General features: G+C 43.1%; 1 pseudogene across 1 annotated transcript; it reads left to right on the forward strand.

Annotated features, from left to right (window-relative positions):
- The first annotated feature begins 20952 nt into the window (after positions 1 to 20952).
- Positions 20953 to 21201, forward strand: LOC309371644 (metallothionein pseudogene; annotated as a pseudogene). Its single transcript has one exon. The product of its transcript is annotated as a metallothionein pseudogene (transcript).
- The last annotated feature ends 684 nt before the right edge of the window (positions 21202 to 21885 follow it).

Genomic DNA, 21885 nt, shown 5'->3' on the forward strand with positions numbered 1-21885 from the left:
TTTCTTATTGTTGAGTAGCTGACTGGGTGGAGTCAGGTATTTGGGGTATGCATGCATTTAACTGAAATCATTCTGCTTGCTTTGAGAGATGAAGCTTTGCTAATGCTACACAGATTCACTTTTTAATAAAGTGGAGGAAAGCAAAAATGGAGGAAGTGAGAAAGGAGAAAGTGAACTCCCAGCGATCATTAACTGGCGGACTCTCTTTGACATGCAGGTCTTAGTGAGTGTGCTTGCTGAAAGTTTAGTGGTGGAGACAGTACACCTAATGGGATCTCAAGGGAGGCATCCTCTTGCCCATGGATAACATACTGAAGAGTCAAAGCTGTCAGCTTGCTCTGATTTACTTCTTCCTCTAGCAGAGGAGAGAGATAAAAGTTCCCACATCTCCTAGCAAAGCAGGCAAGTGGCTCCTGGCAGAAACAGTACATTTGTTCGGACTGGAAAAAGGGCGCATGTCAGCGTTGATCGGAGATGTGATGCGACCCTTAAATGAGTATGAGGGCAAAATAAACAAAAGCAGAAGCGACTCACCTGCACAGCCAGTGGGAAAGTATATAATGAAGCAGAAGAATCTCTCAGGCTTGGCGAGGTGCAGAGAAGGTCCAATTCACACAATATTTTGAAGGTAAAAAGCCACACGCACATACAGATTACCCTCCCCACTATTTTCACATGGTAAAATAGTATTGCAAAGATTCCCTGCAAGGTTAAGAATGCAAAATAGCAAATCTCAGATACTACTTTTAAAAAGGGATGTGGTAGCATGATGATACTATTTGGACTACCTTTAACAAGAGTGCTTTCTCATGAGAAGAATAAGGGGGTAAATATTAATACAGCCCGAGCTGAAAAGCCACTGAGGTGTAGTGGTTAGAGTGCTGGGCTTAGACTTGCGTGACCAGGGTTAAGTCCCTGCTCAAATATCAAACACACTGGGTGGCCTTGGGCAAGTCACTATGTCTCATCCTAACTTACCTCACAGTGTTGCAGGAAGGAATAAATGAGGAGACAGGGGACCATGCATGCCACCTTTAGCTCCTTGGAGGAGATGTGGGATATGGATGGATGGATGTTCTCATGGCAAATGACTTAGATTTGGTGTGAAGCAGCAATGACCCTATGAGTACACCAAAAGAAAAATAGTAAGTAGTTGCGCTAGTGGAAGCCAGAAGAACAAGTCCTCTCCCCACCCATGTGCCCCAACCCCAAATTGCCTTTGGGGTGGTGATATCAGAACTACCTCCAGAGCAACATGTGGAGGGAACAAGAGGAGATCATCCCACCAGACAAGCAGAAATGTTTGCACTGATGGAATGATCTCCTTAGTGCTACTTTGAATTTAACCCATTCCGTTTAATGTTATATCTCTATCAACAAGTTTCATTTTGTCTTTGTGTCATTTGGTTATGAAACTCAAGAGCAGACTGTGTCACTCAGGGCCAGCGTTGGTTAGCAGGTGGTACCGCTTAGTTGGTAGAGCACGAGGCTCTTAAACCTTGTTCATGTGTGCAAGAAAAAATAGAGAAGCTCATATGAAAAATGAAAGGACTCACAATGCTCTCCTTTTGTGAGTTGTGGCAGTGCGCTTTTGGTGTTCTGGATCCTTTGTTACCTATAGATATGAAGTCTGAAATAATGGCATGGGAAAGATGCAGAGGGAGATCCTAAATGCCAGTGACTAGTATCATTTGACCATGGCTCCCTAGGTCTAATGAATGCATAACCTTAAGAGAGTGCCCGCCCGCCAAAACCCCCCCAAAAAACATGCATGCCTTTTGAAGAACCTTTTTCAAATGTTCTTCTGAAACTTCTGATAATAGAAAATCAAGCATGTTAAGGATTTTTTTTTTATGCCAGACCTCCAACCATTTGAATGCTGAGAGTGTACTTTTGCTCTACAGAAAGAACGTTTATAAGACAGTGGGTAGCAAAAAAAATTATACAATCAGTTCCCCGATACCATCATGGGATTAATTAGAAATACCATTTAACTAAAGAGTTCTTCCTGCTCTTCAGTTTTGCAAACCCCCCCCCCTTCCTGGCTGCATAACTTTTTCATCTCTCATCTTACGACAAATCTTTTCTCCCCTGACTATGGTGCTTAATTTCCCTCCCTCCTGCTCCCATCTCTCTTTCTCTTAATGGCTTTGCAACTCGGTGCTTTGATTTATTCTGTATATTGTGCTTTTCTATAATTTGCATCATACCCTCTTGTTTGCGGGCTCTTATTTAATTCTATAGAGACACTATACCTAATTAAGTTCTATTGTACAGACGTCGAGCCTATTGGAATGCTGTGACTAATATGCAGAAAACAAATGGTGAGAAATGAGAATTAAGACGGCAAGGGCAGTGGGGAAGTAATAAATAATGACGCCTAATAAGAAATCATACATAGATTCGCAAAGCGTTTTGCAAAGCCGGTGTCGGTTTTCAATATTATTGTTATTAAAAAGGCCAGATTCAAATGATATGCTGGTAGTGCACAGTTGCTGCCAAGAATGCAAAATACATGGCTGCCACTCAGCACGTAAACTCTTTGCGTGAAGCTGTGGTTCAAGCAGATTTTAACTAAAGCTGTACCTGCCAAATGTTTTCTCAGCTTTTATTTTTAGGCTTAAAAAACAGTCATTTTTCTGCAGTAGAAATGTCCCCAAATTTCCCCTGATAGTGTGAATGTTTCGCATCCCCTTCCCCGCATTTAAAGTCTGTTTAGCATCATCGTATCAGCTGGTTTCTGCTTCTGTACTATCTCTCCCCTTCACACCCTGACTGGTTGTGCTTCCTGGATAGCATCAGTCAGGGACCATATATATATATTTAGTACACAGTGTGACAGGAGTTCCAACTTGGCCCCATGACTGTGGATGCCCAGGGGCCATGGGTGCCATGCAACATGCATGGCCCTGGCACCAAAATTTGTGGGTGCCTTGCCCCTTCATGGGGAATTTTGTGGGTGCCTGGGCACCCAGGGCTCCAGGGGGTTAGCACCTATGCAGGGTGAAATCACAATGCTGCACAGCCAATCAGATTCATTCATGTTATTATGGCATCATCCCAGAAGGCAAGTGAAGGCAATGGAGAGTGAAAGAGAGTGAGAGCAAATATGGGGGCTGTCGATGAATATTGTTGCATGCCACTCCAATTTCTGAGCCATGCAAAATTCCAGGGGTTCCAGGGACTTACCCAGTTAGGTCAATTGGAAACCAATCTGAACATGAATAGCAAGGGAATAACAATTACACCAGAGTTCCCAGCCACACACCAATCTGTATCTCAAATGTTAAAGATACTACTGGATAAGGGCTGTTGTCACAGTCTGGCACGACGCTCTGGCTTTTCTGATCTAATCCTGATGCAATCTGACTCTGCTTTTTTAATTGAAGAATAATCCATCATGCCCTGATTTTGGGCAACGTTAGATGTTGACAAATGGGCTATTTGCTGCAGTAATAACAGACTGATTGATGACTGGAGTAGGAGAATTATAGCCACCAGGGTTCTGGCATGTGAGTAAGAGGATGTCATTGTCGCAGTAGCAAAAAAAAATTTTAGAGGCTAATGTTTACCATCTAATGCGATGAGAGGATGAGCAAAATTGGAATCAATCATTCCTTCAGAAGAGGCTCCTGAGAAATAACGTTTTGTAAGCAAAACAAAAAAAATTCCTTCCAGTAGCACCTTAAAGATCAACTAAGTTAGTTCTTGGTATGAGCTTTCGTGTGCATGCACACGTCTTCAGATACCTGAATGCACACGAAAGCTCATACCAAGAACTAACTTAGTTGGTCTTTAAGGTGCTACTGGAAGGAATTTTTTTTGTTTTGACTATGGCAGACCAACATGGCTATCTATCTGTAACTGTTTTGTAAGCAGTATCCTGAGCAATGTTGCTCTCATAGTAGCTATGTGTGAGTGTCTGGCTGCCATATCTGGAATGGGCTGCTGGTATCAGTAAGGAAGGTGTTGGGAAGTGTGCAGTTTGCACACACGTATTCAGTTCTCACTTGCAATCCCAACATTCCTCTAGGGAACCTTTTGACACTGAGACCTGAACACACCTCAGAATTAGACCATGTGGCGTTTGCCCTCCTATGTGTGTGACATCATACTGGGTTCATAGGGAAAGGATTATCTAATTGTAAAATGACTAACCAATGGGAACCCGGGGGCAGAGTTAACGGTGTATAAGATTTAAGCACAGAGGCTTTTTAGAGAGTTGTTGAGAAGGCAGCCTGGAGTTAGGAGAGACAGAGAAGATAAGTCTGTGGGTTAGGCTAGTCTGGTGTGAGAGAGGGAGAGAATTTGTTAAGAGGAGTCAGTCAAACACTTGAGATAGTCAGAAGGTATTAGGAAGGTATAGGCTGGTAAGGAAACTAAAGTTAAGATACTGACAGGAAAATTATCTGAGAAACCATAAACTTGTTAATATTTGTAAAATAAAGTTGTTTTTTGGGTTCACTTTTAACAACTGACTGGACTCGGTGTTTTACCCGAGAGTAACTGGTTGGTGGCAGCGGGGAAGCGAGCACAGTGGTGGCACAGGGATCAATAGACCGTTAAACGTCCAGGGACCCTGTGTGATCGCCACAGACACCCTAAGGCGGGGCAGCCCGACTTTTCATACCAAGTGGGCCACAAGAGAATTTCGATATGGAATCCATGAGCTGCGCACTGCCTTGTCGTGCAGGGGAAGGGGGTGTGGCGCAAGCACGAAATTTGACACATTTGACACCCTCCTCAGCCCTCATGCTGCCTTCCCAAAGCTGTCTAAGTGAGGCACCAGGCTTTGGGAAGGAGGTGCAAGACTGTCAATGTTCTAGTGCCCTCCCACCTCCTTCCAAAAGGTGGGAAAGCACTACCTAGGCTTTGGGAGGAGGGTGTCAAGTGTTGCCAAGGGCTGCCAAAAAAAGACCTTGAGGGCCACATCAGGCCCTTGGACCTCATGTGTACGACCACCTTGATGTAAGAAAGTATCACATTTGTCACATTCTACTGTACTTCATTTTCTGCCCAAAATGACATCATTTGTCTCACAATGCACAATGGGGAAAATGATGTAACTTACATAATTTAAGTAATTAATTGCATAAAATTATGAAATTGCATTGTCATTAAGTTACCCCATACATTTCACTGTAAAGGAATTGCAAGGCAAATGGTGATAAATGTAATCAGGTACACAAATTTTGTGGACTGAAAGGAACAATTGCAAATACCAATCATGTTTGCTGGACTGATTTCTGCTCCAGACAAGGGATGAATAAGTGAACATGAGCAATTTCTGCTTCCATTTCAGTTTTGTTGGAATTCTCCGATAACCCCTAGTTGGAGGTATTTCTGTAGCGACAGAATGAAATAGAGAAGGGGAGAAGGAGGAGAGAAGTGAGGGAGGGAAATGAGGACTCTTTGGTGTCTAAAAGATTCCTAGTGGGTAAAATTAAAGGCATAATCTTTCATGCTCCAGTTGGGCTTAACAATTAAAACAAAGACAAAGACTACAAATCCTGTCTTCCTGACAGTGACCAGGTGTTCAAAAGTTTTCAAATGGTGCCAGTCAGGAAGAATTTGTCCTAAATGTCTGAGAAATGGCTTCTGAAAATGCATGTTTATTCTGCTTTCCCGCTGACTGGTAGAAAAAAGGATTAACATATATTTTGGGCTTCTCTGTCAGGATCCTTAGGCCATTGGAACTTCTGGGTTAGCTGTGGTAGGGAGGGGGAAATTGGCATTTAGGTGATTTGTAGGCTTAACGCTCCTAGAAGGAATGCAATGCTCCTTTGTTTACTTTAAATTTACAAGTGGGAGCAGTGATTTACAATGAAAGAGGCAGCAATCCATGGATTTAGCAGAAGGTGATGCAACTCACCTTGCTTGAACATGCAAGCCTGGGTTCCCATAATTGTCAGGCTTTGGGGACTTGGCTCCCCCCCCCCTTTGGCGGTAGATAAGCAGGACAAAGCAAAAGGAGTCGCTTAAAAGAGTCTTTAATGATCACAGCAAAAGAACAAAGCACCCATTCTGGGAATGAAGGTGTTCCCAATTAAGGTTTCCACCCACTTCCTCCCTAGTCTCTTCCACGTCTTGCAACCTGATTTTGCAACCACTGTGCTTTTTGTGTAGCCACCTTATTGGCTCTACGTGACCTTGGACTGATAGGCTGAACACTTTCCAGTGGGAGAGAGTCTGTTAGCTCTCTCTCTCTTCCAGTTCTTCTTCGCTTTACAGTTCATCCCAACTTTTGTCTTCAGAACTATGCCCCTCTGCAAACCACTGTTCCAAATCTATACTGCTCCACTGCTCCTGGGCAGCTTCAGAATCCTGGTCAAGAGCAGGGTGGGGAGGCTCCCACCTTTCCTCATCAAAGCAGTACTGGTCTCTGACAATAATGGAGCCACAACAGACTCACTCAGGTCAAAGCAGACCTTCCTTCTTAGGTGCAGACTACCATAGCAAAAGATGGATTTTATGGGTCCTTTGCAAAGGTTGGCCAGTCAGCAAACATGCATTTGCTGAATGCTGAGGTGCATTCTGCCTCCACCACAACTTGTTTAATTTTAGGTAAGGGCAGGAAACCACCTTCATCTTCAAACACCCAAGGCTCTAGAGAGGGCAATCTGGTACCCAGAGATCTCAGGGATCCGTGTTCCCCCACTAACCCATAACATTATTTTATATGGTTTAAAATTGCTTTCAATGCTGTAAGCAGTCATGGGGAAATATAACATTTTGGATGGTGCCTAAGAAATTTATTAAATAAATAGAAATTATATATAGCTTGCAAATCAGTTACCTAGGCACCCAGTCTCATAACTAAGAGTCCTCTGGACTTCACACCAGGTCTTTAAGGGGGAGTGTGATGCCAGCACAGTCAGACCACCGACCATCAGTGTTTCCATCTTGTCCAGCACAAGTGTTAGCTTTTGTCTGCATCCAAATCCATCACTGCTCATACACACCTGCCATGGGAATTCACAGCCACATCTGGATCAGATAGAGGGAGAAGAAGCAGCTCAGATAGAGAACCTTTGACATAGCCCTATGATGTGTGCAGTGCAGTTCCTTTCACTTTGATAAGTAAACTGTTAGATAGAGGGTTTTTTTTTATCCATTCAGCACTTTTAAAATAGAATCAAAGGATACAGCAAGTTAAACTGTGAGTGACAGATGTTTGGTAATGGATGATTGCATAAGAAGTCAGATACAGAACGTGCCCTATCTTTTAATTGGATCTCTTCTTTTTTCCCTCCTCTCTTTTTCTGTCCTTTCTGCCTCAAACAAAAGATTAATTTTATGGATAATGACAATATTTATACTTACATTAGATGAGTTAAAATAAGTTAGTGATATGCATCCTCATGTAAAGGGTATAAACCAACCATCTGTAATCACAGTTCTCTCTTGGATCACTCTAGGAATATTATTACAGAATTGTTCACTGATACTGCTATTTCATGTGCCAGTGGTATAACCTGTTGACCATTCTTATGAAGATGCATTAGCTGAGCCAGATGCTTCAAGGATTGCTAACTTGTTGTGTACAACAAGCTCACATAAACATCTGACAAAACAGTCACTTTCATGCTCTTTGCAGCCACTCGCTGCCCCAGAACCAATACACAATGCTAAAGAGAGGAAACATCTGTGAAACATGTTTCAATGTCATCCAAGACAGGCACCAGACGACAGGAGAGTCCCATTGTGTTTTTGCCCAAAATCAGTGTTATGTGTGAAGAGACCCAGCTGAATGTCGACGCTACCACTGCCAGGATATGAGGACCCCCAAAGGCATGGGCTAAGGTTCATAGATGCAGCCATTAATCCCAATCTGTAGCTTTTGCTTCAAACAATAGCCAGGAAGCATCTCAAGTCACCTATGACCTCTCCATCACATAGCTTCTTTCCAGTCCACCAGCTGCCTATATAACCCACCCACCCTTTAAATTATATTTTCCTTTTTCTAGGCATCACCCACTGATGAAATCACCAGCTAGCTTGTTAGTTGCTTTTAGCAAGCCTCCTGCCCCTGCCAGCCTTACCAGGTCCTGCCATCTTTAAGCAGGATCCGTGGAGAGATGGTGCCACTACAGTGATTGCCCTTCTCAGAAGTTACTGAGGGTGCCAGCTCACCACACTTTAAAAAACTGGGACAGCTCTTGAATTAGGTTAGTGTTAAGTGAAGGGCGGGGAAGCCAAGCTCCTTTACATAACTCTGCTGTGCAGAGAAGACACAAAGGATGATGCTGACAGTAAATCAGTTAGCAAGAAAGGATGGAGATGAGAAGGAACATAAACATGAATTAAACATCACATCTGAGAAAGGAGCCCAAGTGTGAAGCACTTCAACTAACAGTGCTAAAAATATAAATTGAACCCCTAAAACCATGGCCTGGAAAACCATTCTAGTTGCTCTAATAAAGGAGTAATAGGAGACCTACAGGTGTCATGGAAGATTAAATGTATCTCTTAGTCTTAGGTAGACAGTAAACATTTATTGAATGAGTAAAGAAGGAGAAATAAGACATTTGGGGAACAATCCAGTGAAGAAATGGTGTTGTCCAAAAGCCAGGCTTGGAACAATAATCTAGGGGATCCTCCCTCAACTGATGCTGACTTTCTATGATGGAATGAATCACAGTCCTAATTTCAGCATTGCCATGAAAGCGATGGTAGGTTTCCCAGAGCGTCCCAGGAGAGTTACACCATCAGAAAGTGAGGTCTGACCCTGTAAGGCTCCTGACAACTTTCCTCCCCAATGCTGGAACTGCTCCATTGGTATGGCATGCCAGGGGCAGATCTGAGGAAGAAGGCATGGATCCAAAGGATCCAGGGCCTTCAGAATCCCACGAGACACCCCTAAAAGCAAGAGGAAAAGGCACAGAAAGGCATGAAAGTGGTAGGCAACTGTGGCACCCTCACTTCTGTCCCATGAGCACAAACCTAGCAGGGCATAGGGAATGTTGTTTCATTCAATCTTGCCTCTGTCTCCTTCTTCCCTTTAAGATCACTCTGTGAAGCTGCCATCAAGTGATGGACCCTGGAGTCTCAACCGTCAGCAGCACTCTGTGCAATGCCAAAATTTGGCGAGCCTCTGCCTCTTGCATTCCATTCTAAATCATAGTTGTGCCATTCATGGCAGCGCCCCGAAGGCTTCATACCCAATGTGAACAAACTGGCCATGCTCCCCATAGTTCGTTTCTGCCACTTACCTGAGAGAAGGGATGGGTGAATTTGTCAATGTTGTTTTCTCTCCACTTCTTATTTTTCTCAAATTTAAGTTCAGTTCTCCACATTTCCACATCAGTTTGTGATTATTATTATTTAAAGTCTTCATGAAAGTTTGTCAGCTTTTTGTTGTGAATTTCTTCTGATATACACATTTTTGGATGCAAAAATGCTATTTCACTTCAATCAACTGTGCTGTCAGTACCAAACATGGAATACCCTGGATCTGGTACGTGGAAAGGTAGGAAGCTCATCCCCACTTTCCCTGAAACATTACCATTTGACTCTTTCTTGAAAGTAATCACACTGATTTTAGTAGAACTTGCTTCCCTGCAAAATGTAATTAGGGCTGCAGATTTCATCATTCTTTCTGACAATTTCAGTTTGGTAAGACACAGATAATGACACAGAGCCATCTGTAAGACAGGAGTAGAAAGGTTGTGATGGGAAGTGGTGCAATCTGTATTCCATGGGTCTCAAGTATTTCAATTAACACAGAGAAATTATTCAGCCATGAAAGGGAGCCTTGGTGACATGTTAGGGCTAAAACATAACATGCAATACTGTGCACTGGAAACATTTTTCATCTTCAAAGTGATTTACAAGCAATTAATTAATCACTTCTCCCAGCAATATTCTGAGGCAGATAAAGATCATAACAATTTTACAGAATGCTGGGAAAGTGAAAATCTATGCTTCTCCCATCACTTTGTAACGACAAAAGCTTCAGGTTCACACATAATCCTGAAGCTTCGTCACTTGCATTGCTTTATTTTCCTTGTTATTTTCTTGCATTTATATTCCACTTTCTTCTAACATGGAAACCAATGAGGCTTCCCAACCAATCACCCATCTGGACACTGACCAGATCCAAACCTCCTTAACTTCAGCAAGGTGTTTGCCTTATGATCCTTAAGACCATAGTCTGGGACATGTGAACACAGGGCTCATCCAGACATCCTTTTGTGCCATGTTGTAGGCACAAATCTATGCTTTCATAGTCTATGTCTGAGCACGTCATCTTATTTTTTTTGCCTCTGTGCTTTCCCCACAAAAACTTGTTCTTTATTGCCAAATCAGAGCAAACAGCAATTCGCGAAAAACCCGAGTTGCTGTTTATACCAAATCAGCACTAAAGTGAGGGTTTTCCTGGGGAAAGCGGTGGTGTGTGTGGAAGTGCTCATACACAGACTGAGACAGCATAGACTAGAAAGCAAAAGTATGTATGAGCTCACTATAAATACATGTCCACAAAAAATTGCATTCTATAATGCATATAGAGATGCTTGGGACTGACTGGCTGAGGTAAGAAAATTGTTAGACTGTTTCAGTTACATTGGAAGTTTTTAAACAGAGGTAGGGGGGTCATCTGTCAGGGATTATTTGGCTAGAATTTGTGAATTGCAGGGGATTCTATCAAGCGCCCCTTTTCCTTCCCAGAGCTCCATGTACAGAGATGTTTTGCTGCTTTTTAGAAATGTGGTTCTAACTGATGTGGTTCACTTGAGGGCCTGAGACAAGTCACCATCTCTCATCCTAACCCTGTTACCAAGGGCTGAGGTAAGCTTAAATAGCTTGGAGCAGGGGCACCAACTGTAAGGGGCTCTGGGTGCCCGAACACCAACAACAATTTTGTTGTGGGTGCTCAGCACCCACACCACAGGGCCCCCAATGCAACTTCCGGTGCCTGGGGAAGCACCGGAACTCACATATAAGGCCCCGCAAAACCTCAGAGATGCTGTTCAAGGCCTCGTGAGACCTTGGAAAGCATCTCTGAGGCTTCATAAGACCTCGGAGATGCTTCCTGAGCTATTGGGAGGTCTCAGTACTTGACTTTTGGTGGCACCAGAAGACCGGAAGTCAGGTTTCGAGGCTGGGGGGGAGGTTGCACGTGATGTCATGGCACCCATATCCTGGGGCCCAAGTTGGCTCCACTGGCTTGGAGGAATTTTTGTATACAAATGAGGTTAAGGAAGTTGTGTTGTGTTGTTGGGCTTCAGCTCCCAGAATCCCTGGTCACTGACCATGCTGGATGGGGGTGATGGGAGTTGCAGTCCAAAAATATCTAGAGTGCCACTTGTTCTCTGTCCATATTCTATAGCTACCTGCATAGAGTGGCCTGAGTCTGACCAAACTGTGGGAGGCAGTGGAAGACAGGAGTGCCTGGCGTGCACTGGTCCATGGGGTCCCGAAGAGTCGGACATGACTAAACGACTAAACAACAACATAGAGTGGCCTCTTATAGGGCGCCTAAAACAGTGAACAAAAAAGAACACATATTTGCATGCACAAATTTATACATAGAGGCAAATTTGGGAATAATGGCTTTAAATAGAAATACACTGCACAGACTATGATGATTTGTGTTTCTGCTCAGTCTGCTGCCCAGGTGCCAGCATGGCCTGTCCTCTCCCTTCTTGGGGCTCTTTTTCTGTAAAATGGGCAGCCCTTCAAATAAAGGTCATCTTCAAATGCTGGATTGTCCTTGGACACATGAACAGCCTATACCTTCTTCTCTGCAAAGATGAAAGGACTTCTCAGTCCTGTTTTGGAGCATGATGGTGGTCTTCCATGTCTTCTGAAAACCAGAAACCATGATTGCAGCATTTAGTCAACAGTAAATGACAGAGCCTCCCAGAACAGATATTAGGTGCCAACAGGCTGGAAGGCAGAAGGAGATAAATGAATGCCTTTGAAATAAAATGCAATCATCAAACCATTAGCAATTTTTCTGATAAGGTCATGGCTAGCAGCAGAAGCATCAGAGAAAACCTTTGGTACCCTAAGAAAGTTTTCCCTACACACTCCTGACAGCTTTCAGAGACTGTGCCTTCTATCACTCAAGACTAGCCATGGGCATTAATTCTCTGATTTAGACGGCCTTGAGGAATCATCCGTCTAAATGTCAGTTTCTGAGTAAGGACAGATAAGTCAGAAACAAAAGGCTATGCAGCAGAGGAGCTCTTTGCACATGGAAGTGGATAATTTGATGCTTACATGAAAGAAGGAGCTGAAAGCCGTGTCAAGAAAGGCTGGTATGGACTTTGAGATTGTAATGATTTTGAAGCCTGGGATAGCTTTTCACTACAATCATGGGTTTATGTCTTGAACATGTCCTTTGTATCATATGCATTTTCTACAGACTTGCATTAAAGTTCAACACAAGACGTATGCACCAAAATCAAGATTTGGCTCAGGCGCCACTACAATGCTGTGGCAGAGGCCCACTTCACCCTGGCCTGAAGCAGAACTTCTTTACAGAAAACCTGAAGCTTTGTGTCTCCCCATGAAATATTATGGGGAAATGGTATGTGTGTGTTGAATCCCACCTCCTGGCAAGGACTCTTGCGGCAACAGGGTTCTTGGCAGGTTAGTGCATAACCTCTTCCAGGTATCTTCAGAGCTGCAAGCTTTTTTTCTCATCATGTGCTGGATGCTGGACTAGATGGGCCACTGACATGATCCAGAAAGCTCTTCATATGTTCTTTTGTGCAAACCAATATGTACATGTATCCACTAGTTTGGGGGGGGGGGGACATGAGTTCCCAGAAAAGCGTGTTCCTTCAAGAATCCTTGAAAGATCCTGAACTTTGTCCCTTATCAACTGTTTTCAAGGGTGTAATCCTTCCCCGTATTAAGTGCTTGGAGCACTGGCTTCACTGCATCCCTTTCCAAGAGGTAAGGTGAGACACTGAACTCAGGTTCTGAATTTACAGACATCTTTTAGGGTGGCTGAATGTTGGGATCCTGCAAGCACCAATATCTGGCTGTCCAGTGAGCAGCCCCACTTCTCCTTCATCAGTCGCTCCAGTAAGCTCATCAATAGACTCCCCTGCATCTTTCCTTGAAAAGAAAGTCTGTAAACTCTTTCCCCATCTCCTATTGGCCATTGATCAGGAGGACCAAAGCTATTTGGGAGCCAAACTGAAGCCTGAATCAAAATGAAACAAGTCCAGACAATTTGCTTCATCAAGACACCTCTGTTTCAACTCCATATGACATTTTGGACGTTTTAAAAAATATATTACAACAAATAGTTGCTGTAGTAGTAGATTTTCCAACAGCAGCAGGGAGTTGGACTTGAAGCCTTTGAAGGCCCCTTCCATCTCTGTGATTCTAATATAATATAAATATGAAATATCTTAGAGATGTGACATTAGTCATCATACTTGTACGAATCAGCAAAACAAATTGTTGTTCAAATCAACCAATAACTACTGATGTTTAATTGATATTTTTAATTTCATGTTTACAGATAGTTTTTCCTGATTTAATTATATTTTGTATAATACCCTGATATATTTTATGAAAGTATGAATTATACATGTTTCAGCTATTAAATAAACAAATAAACAAATATCCATGGTCAAAGGCAGCTTCACTCTGAATATCAGTTGTTGGGAATTGCAGGAGAAGAGAGTGCTGTTGAGCTGAGGTTCTGGTGGTGGCCTCCCCATGGGCATTTGCTTGGCTTATGGGCTAAATGGGCCACTGGCTTGATCCAGTGGGCTCTTCTTGTGGTCTTAATGAACACGCTTTGCAAGACCAGTGAAAATCCAATCTGTGCCATTTTTGTGCAGTCTCACATTCATGTCCAAGCATGCCTAGAAGGCTGCTAGACCTTGTGAACACCAGGTGTCAGAGACTGGGCAGAGGAGGAATGGTGGAACCTGCCTCCCCATCCTGACCCTTCCAGGGAGGAGGAAGAGGAAGACAGCATAGATTTACAACAGGGGTTTGAGGGAGGTCGCAGCTCAGAGGCAGATGAGGGGGAAAGCTGGGAAATCATGGGAGAGCCAGAACAACACTCAGCTGACACCCTGTTATTAGAAAGCATTCCAGATCCTCTATCTCCCAGAGCCTGGAGAGCCTTAAAAGTAGGAGAGCAAAGAGCTCAGAGACAGAGGGCATGTAGCAGCACCCATAGAAGAGACGATGAGAATGAGGAATGAGGAAGTGGGAGAGACGAGGGGGGTGGAGAGTCTCTCGGGACAATACCATTATCCAAGAGGCTGGGTTCTATAGCCTCCCTCTATAAAGATTGAAATAAAAAAGAACTGCAAGAAACTTTTCATTGTATTTATGCTTTCCTAGGCAACCAGCTGGGAGCCGCTGACAGCATCCTGACATCAGGAGAGGGAGAGAGAGAGAGAGTGCATAGGGGCTGTGTCTACTGATATTCCTGGTATGGCCAACCAGTGAAGAGCAGCAATGGGTGGGTGGGTGGGTGTTAGCAGGTACCCTACTCCAGTCTTCATACTTTGAATCTTTTTTTCATTTTTTTTTAGGGCACACACTCCCATTTTCTCATCTGTCTTTGTCCTAGCCACTTGTTGGCCACTGAAAGTAGCAAATGGGAATAAGCCAAATATGCTCCAACTCCCCAGGAGTGTTAGGAATGGCATGAGGCTAGTTCTCTTGCAATCATAGACCTGTGCAATGGAAAACGAAACTCTTTATTTCTTTTTTCTTTTTATTTCTTCTTCCAAATGAAGTTTTATTGGACGCATCTCCCAGCCAGTGTGAAGTTACTAATCATCTCTGTCTTGGATGATTGATAATTGATTAGAAGGCCATGGAAAAAAAACATGCACAGCCTGTCATCTGTAAGAGCTGAAATAGCTCCAGCCCAATGTAGCGATCGACTTTGCCTCATAACCCAAGCCAGCTCCCTATCGCCAACCCCTGATATGTGCTGTGCATCAAATCTTCCTGCTGAATTAAACGCAACGACGCAGAAAGCGCCTCAGAAGCATTGTAGGAGCTGAGCTTCAGTCTGCTCTTTTATTCCCCATTTAGAAGTGAATTCAATACCATCCTTTATACTCCACTGTGCTTAGAGGCCCAAGAAACTATAATTAGACGTCATAAGAATAATGATTTCATTAAGACTTATTGGATGGATTAAGTCGTGTACAAGGCAGGGTGTTGTAAGACACCGTCAAACAGTTTATCTTTCTGCTATAATTGGAGTTGCAGGGATTACAGCGTAAGAGCACCAAAAGGTAATTTCCAATTTGGCCAAGGCTCTCCCCAATTCCCTCCAGGCCCAAATTATCATTTTTCTTCTTTGAATCAGATCTCCCCCTCCATTCTCAAGCTGCTTTGAGCTCAAAGCTATTAACAGCAAACTCTAATCCTCACACATATAGCACTGGAGTCATCTTTCCCTCTTTACACAAGCCCCACATTTCCCGCTGAATGGCAGCAGGGATGCTAATTCAGGTAGCAGGAAGGCAAAGGAAAGCACCCAGAGCTGAGACACAACATAGCAAACATTATTTTAAAGACCTAATGATAAGATGCTTAGGCCTCATGCAAGAACAGGCCACAAATCATCTGATTCCATATGGATCAGCCGGAAGCCACTTGCAAAAAAAGAAAAACCTAGCTCGGAGACCCTAGCAGCAGCTCAACATGAAACCTTTGCAAGTCAAACACTGTAATTCTATTAATGTGACCATCTCTGTCACATTAAGAATGAAGAAAATAGTGGGATGACGCTTATCTCTGATCTCAGAGCTTATGCGTATACAAATGTCTGCATATAGAATCTGAACTGTTTGGAACCCTGCAAAATACATGCACAGGAGTCATGCAGGGAGACCCTATGTGGTTATTTTTCTATGCACTAGGGATAAAGTTCGCAATGTCCATTCTGTCATGCATTTGCCTGATGAAGGGCTGATTCCTTTCTGCTGCAGTTCAGTTTCTGCAAAGCACACCATTATTCAACTCACGTTTCCCTATGCTCAGAACTGTACATACTTTTTGTTGTTATCGTCACCTGATTTCATGTTGAAGAGTTTCCTGCTTCTTCTGTGTTTTAGAATTGCATTTTTTAAGTAAATGAAGTAGCTAATGACCTATCAAGATGCCCAGCACACTTGGACAGTTGGAGGAGAATGGTAGTAGCACAGGCTGCAAGCATAAATATGTCTACTCAGAGGCAAGACCCATTGAATTCAATTGGGCTTACTTTCAGGTAAGGAGTTAAGGATTGCAGCTTCAATCCTATACACAGAAGACAAGAAGGAGCAGATATTGACTAATTTCAGTTGTGCCTCATGCCTTCAGGGGGCTAATGATGTTCAACACAGCTAAAGATGACCGGGGGGGGGGGGGAGGACTGAGCAAATTTCTCAAAGGTGTTTTTTTTTGGGGGGGGGAGTACAATGTATAAATTGCAAGCCTTCTCTACTCAGAAATAAATGCTATAGAATTCAATGGGGTTTATATCCAGTTAAGGCAGTGGTTCCCAAAAGGTGTGGTACACATATTTACTCAGAAGTCAGTTTCAATGGAGCTTATATAGCAAATATAGCAAAGGGTACAATCAACAACCATCATCACCTCATCATGACAGGAGGAGTTGAAGAATATGTAAATTGTATTTATCTTTTCTCTGCCATTGTAGTCTACAGAATGCAAATGCAAGATTAGTAACCATGTTAAAATAAACAGCTAATCAAGCTTCATTAATGTTATTAATTGCATATCTTTGAGGGTGGGGGTGAATCTACTAGCAACAAATGCAACCTCCATTTTCACAATCCATTCCTGACAATGAGCAAAAACATGAACAGAAAAAATTCTGCACACTTTTTCTTTTCTGTTGGAATTCTGTGACATGCCAAATCATGACATCACCCTGTTCCCTTGTGATTCCCAATTTCTTAGTTTAGTGAAAGTCTTACAGCAAATTGCAAAACAAGAAATAAACATACAGAAGGTACAATATATAACCAGGCATCCGTTAAAAGAATTGTCTGGGATGAGCCATGATGCCTATCGGGAAGAAGATGCAATAATGAGAAGTGGAGGAATGATGCTAAACCATAACAGAGGGGAGAAATAATGAAAGAGACCAAGACTAAAGGAATACTTTCAATAGGAGAACATTCAGTGCAGTCCTTATAGTCACAGCTGAAAATGCCTTTAGCACCATTTCTCCATACCTTAATGTGCTTTTACTGACACTTTCATCATTGTTTAGTTAAATATCATGGCTCTGTCTTGATTTAAAAGAAAAATATCTCCAAAACTTTAATTGATGAGGAATTTGCAAAAGGCAACAGCAAGAAATAAGTGCCAAACATTAAGCTGCTCAGAAATGGGACAGCATATTAGAAAAGAGCTTTGATGCAGCCGTTCCAATGAGAAAAGGAAAAGCCAACTTCAATAAAGAACAGTTTGTCCATTAAAGGACGTGACATGGGTGGAAAGAGCCACCTTTCAATAGGAGCCATTTAATGTAGCCATTTAAAGGAGGACACAATTAGAGCTCAGTTACTCCCCTCAAAGCCAAGAGTTGCCAAATCAGTCCACATCGGACTTTGCTTGGCTTTAGCATTTGAAGATGAATACTTCTTTGTGAAGGTTCTTGTAGCAATATCACAGCATTCTATGGCCAAAATATTTAATTTTCCTGGATAGGCTTTAATCTCTCGCTTCTGGCATGAGTTATTGAGATAGATAGCCCTCACACTAGTTGTATTCTATATTCATGCTACCCTACATGCAGCCTTTCTGCTTTTAGAACTTAGTTTACTTTCATCTTTATTGACGATTGTCACTGTAGGTTGGTTTATTTATATATATGAAAAAGTTGTTTAATGTGTTGATTTTCTTTTCTTTTTTTAAAGTTTTATAGTACACCATAAACAGAAGGGAAGCACATTTACTTTCTGCTAATGGCAAAAGTTGCAATGAAAATTGCTATCATTCTTTATGATTGTATGCAGTTGTGAGAAAGTTTTAGTAACTTATTTATCAGTATTTCCAAGCAAAGGCTGATATCCAATGCTCTTCTCTGGGAATTCGGGTCCTCCCTTAAAGAGGGCACATATTGTGGTGAGACCTAGACACCGACACCCTGTGTTGTGGGTGGGTACGATTGGTCAGCCACAACACCCAATTGGTGGGTCCCTCGTAGCTGGGTGCAATCTGGCCAATGGGACACAGTCCAAACAGTTCAAGGGATCTATTTATACCCATGCACGTGACCCAGAGCCTCCTCTTTCGGAGTGTGCATTCAGAACACCCCCCACCACCACCTCTCCCTACTTTTAGGGCTTTGCGCTTGACCTTGCTATGCCTTCATGTGTCACCTGTCGTTGGGACAGGGGCACGGCAGGAATTTTCCCCACTTGGCTGATTGGCTGTTGCCATTTGGCTTTCGCCTGCCGCGTAGCAAATCTTCACAACTTGTAAGGTTGCGGATAGGCTCTGGTTCAGGTGATAGGGATGGGAGAATGGTCTCGCCATCCCTATGGGAAGGGTGTTCCATTAAAGGAATCCAGGGACTCAATGGTTTGGTCAACCCCTGAGAGGGGGTTGTGCCCGTGCCTGAGTCCAGGGGGACATTTGGGTGGTGGAGATAGCCTTTTCCTGGCTTTCCGCATGGCAGGGAGCTAGTCGAACCACAGCTGTCAGGGAACTGACATCGGAGCCAGAAGTGGAAGCAGGGCTCCCAAGCGATGCCGGAGAAGGGCCAAGCAGGGAAAGAGGGGACTCAGCAGCTGGGGAAGGAAATCAGCATAACAACAGGGATAAAGGGGGGGCGGATGGGGGAATCGGAGAGAGGGCTCCAGGACTCTTCGCTGGAGACCAGCGGGGAGAGCACAGGTCCTCCACTACCCACACCCACCCTGCGCAGAAGACTTCCGCGCAGGGAAATTAGGCGTAGACTTGGCGTCAAAGAACTTCTTTGCTGGAAGAAGTTCAAGAAACGCCCACTGACGGATTCTGCTAGTGAGTGAACAGCCCCGAAGTGAAGGGCTGTCCAGCCAGGAAAGGTTTAAACAGGCTACCTAGCCAGGAGTGGCGGCAACTTACGCACGAGCAACCCCATATAACCATTACAACAGCCTATGCAACTATTCACTTTCTGTAATCAATAAAGCTGTGGTCTAAATTCTGCCAAAAACCAAAACCAAAATTTGAGTCAAGTGTGAATTTATTTAGGGAGGGAGGTTTCTGGGCCTGAACATGCATAAGCTTTTAATCCAGTGGAGGTATCTGTTAAAATGCAAGAAGGGGTGTTTGTGTGTGTTTTCTTTTTTTGACAACTTTTCTGGTGTTGCTCCCTATACCTCACAAGCAACCTTGCACACTGGTCTGGTGGGTCCTGCACTTTGGTGGGGGGTGTACACAGGGGGATTCCATGGGGATGGGAACTTGGGGGGAAATGCCTCCTCTGTGCCTGTGTTACTGATTGCCTCTGGCAATTCAAAGGTCATTCCACCAGTGGAATGGCATCATCTGATATTGCCTGAAATGCCCAACTAAATTTAATGTTGTGCATTATGCTCTGTGTTTGTAGGTAAAGCTGAATATTTTAAGATTAAAAAATGTAGTGTGGAGCTGAGTTCTGACTGAATTTTGAAGGCAAAGTATAGCGGCCAGAGGGAATGAATTACCTATGCTAAAGATGAATTGCCCAGACAGTGCGCATAGTAAATAGCATGTCACAGCTGAAAGATTTGGACCCGTTCCATAGACCTAGATGCTCAGTAGTGCATATGCATGCAGTGACAATATTGTGTTGGGAGGAATGGAAAAAAGAGGGGGTGCATGGATCCAGTCTCTTTCACTCCAAATATGCCATTGGTGCATGCCTCTTCAGCATTATTCTTGAAATCTCTGTTCTATAGGGGAAATAGTCCACACTGCCCTGGGGACTGGATATGGGGATCTAGCAAGATGAACCACCCATAGGTAGGTAGGGTTGGGGTTGAAATTCGATCCTGTTCACATTTAAATGGAGACTTACCTAATTTGCAACTTGTGAAACCGTATGCAATCCAAAACACAACCATTCTTTGATTTCTCTGAATTTTTCAGTGCAGTGCAAATAGTGTGCACAAAAATGCATATACAAAGGTGAAGAGTGTGTAAAAATGCAGATATTGTTGAAAATAACATCTATTAAGGATAAATACTTTGCAAAAATATGTCTATTAGACAGAATTGCATACTGAAACGCTGATGAACTTTCACAAGGACCTTTAAAAAAAACAAAAAAACAAAGCGATACATAAATGTGGTGAATCACACTGAAGATTTTTTAAAAACTGAGACACAGAGAGAAACCGCAGTTGTCATATTTGTCCATTCCAATCCATGAAAGAAACATTCTAAAGGAGGAACTCTGTAGTGGAGGTTATGGGCAGGATTTCATATTTCCTAAACTGTGCGCTCTTTCACAGCAAACTGGCAGCCTTAGAATCCTGTTTTATCTGAACAGCATCTGAAACAAAGCTATCTTCAAGGATGCAGACAAGATGCTGCTCAGTGGTGGAATCATGGAGAACGTAAGCCTTGTTCCCAATTGATTTAGCATTAACAAATCAAACCTCCGTGAAGGATTCCAAATTGCCATCTGCCCATTCCTCTCCAGCAAGCTGATCCCCCTTCCCAGTGTGCACTACACACATGCAATGTGCTCTGCTAAAAGCATTTAGAATTGGAAACCTTCCATCCCTATGAGTACTTCTCTTCCCCTGAGCCAAATCACAGAAGCAAGGAAGGAAGGAGAAAGGTGGTCACAGCAATGACATATATTTGTTTGAACTACTAAAACAATTTCTTGCCTATCTGCAAGGTGAAGTGACTCTAGCGTATGGAGAGTTTAGTCCAGGGGAAGCCAACATGGTGACCTCCAGATGTTTTGGAGCTCCAGCCAGTACGGCCAATGGCTAGGAATGGTGGGAGTTGACACATCTCCTCTTGCCTTGATTGATCCTCCAATCTGTGATCACTGCTGCAACTGTGATGGATCCTCAGGACTGTGCCTGCACCACTGGTGGCTCTTGTTCCTGTGCTGGCTCCTGCAAATGCAAAAATTGGAAATGTACTTCATGCAAAAAAAAAAAAAGCTGCTGCTCCTGTTGCCCAGCTGGATTCAACAAATGTGCCAAGGGTTGTGTCTGCAAAGAGCCGCTATCAGATAAATGCAGCTGCTGCCACTAAAATGCAGTTTTCTTGGTGTAAATATTATGTATGATAATGGAAAAGAGACAATTTTCCTATTTTGTAACTGCTCTTTTGTGCAGTTGAAAGGAAGAAAAATGTTGTTTTCAGAAAAATAAAAGTATTCTAAACTTGAAAAAAAGGAATGGTGGGCGTTGCAGTAAAAACATGCTGGCTACCCCTGTTCCTCCATATTCTGACATTTATTTTATTTACCTGTCCTTACTTCTTTAAAATATTTGATACTGTTTGGTTTACAAACTTCCAGAGTATCTTAAATCAGTATTTGAATGGTTCTGAATAGCCATCTTCCTGTTAAACATGGCATCGAAGAACCCACTAGCCAATTGGCCAACTTTGTATTCTAAACCAAAGCCCTCACTACTCCTTTCAGGGAACAAAAAGAGCTTTTGTGAACATGGTGAGATTTTTCCTCTCCCCTTTAAGGCTTCTGCAATTTTCTGTTAATGGCAGAAACTGTGTAGGATTTGCAAAGCAGGGTGGGTGGGTCTAGGAATCCTGCAAAACCAACAGTGCCTTGACAACACTCCCTACTGAAAACATCACTTAACTTGACAAACAACCTGTAATAGTGCATGTGAAAATACAGGGTTAGACAGGTACAGAGATAATGTATGAAGAACATGCTGAGCAAATAACAGCCTTTTGAGAATCAACATTAGC

The sequence above is a fragment of the Podarcis melisellensis genome, assembly GCF_964234715.1.
Source record: "Podarcis melisellensis genome assembly, chromosome: 6".
Classification (NCBI taxonomy): Eukaryota; Metazoa; Chordata; class Lepidosauria; order Squamata; family Lacertidae; genus Podarcis; species Podarcis melisellensis.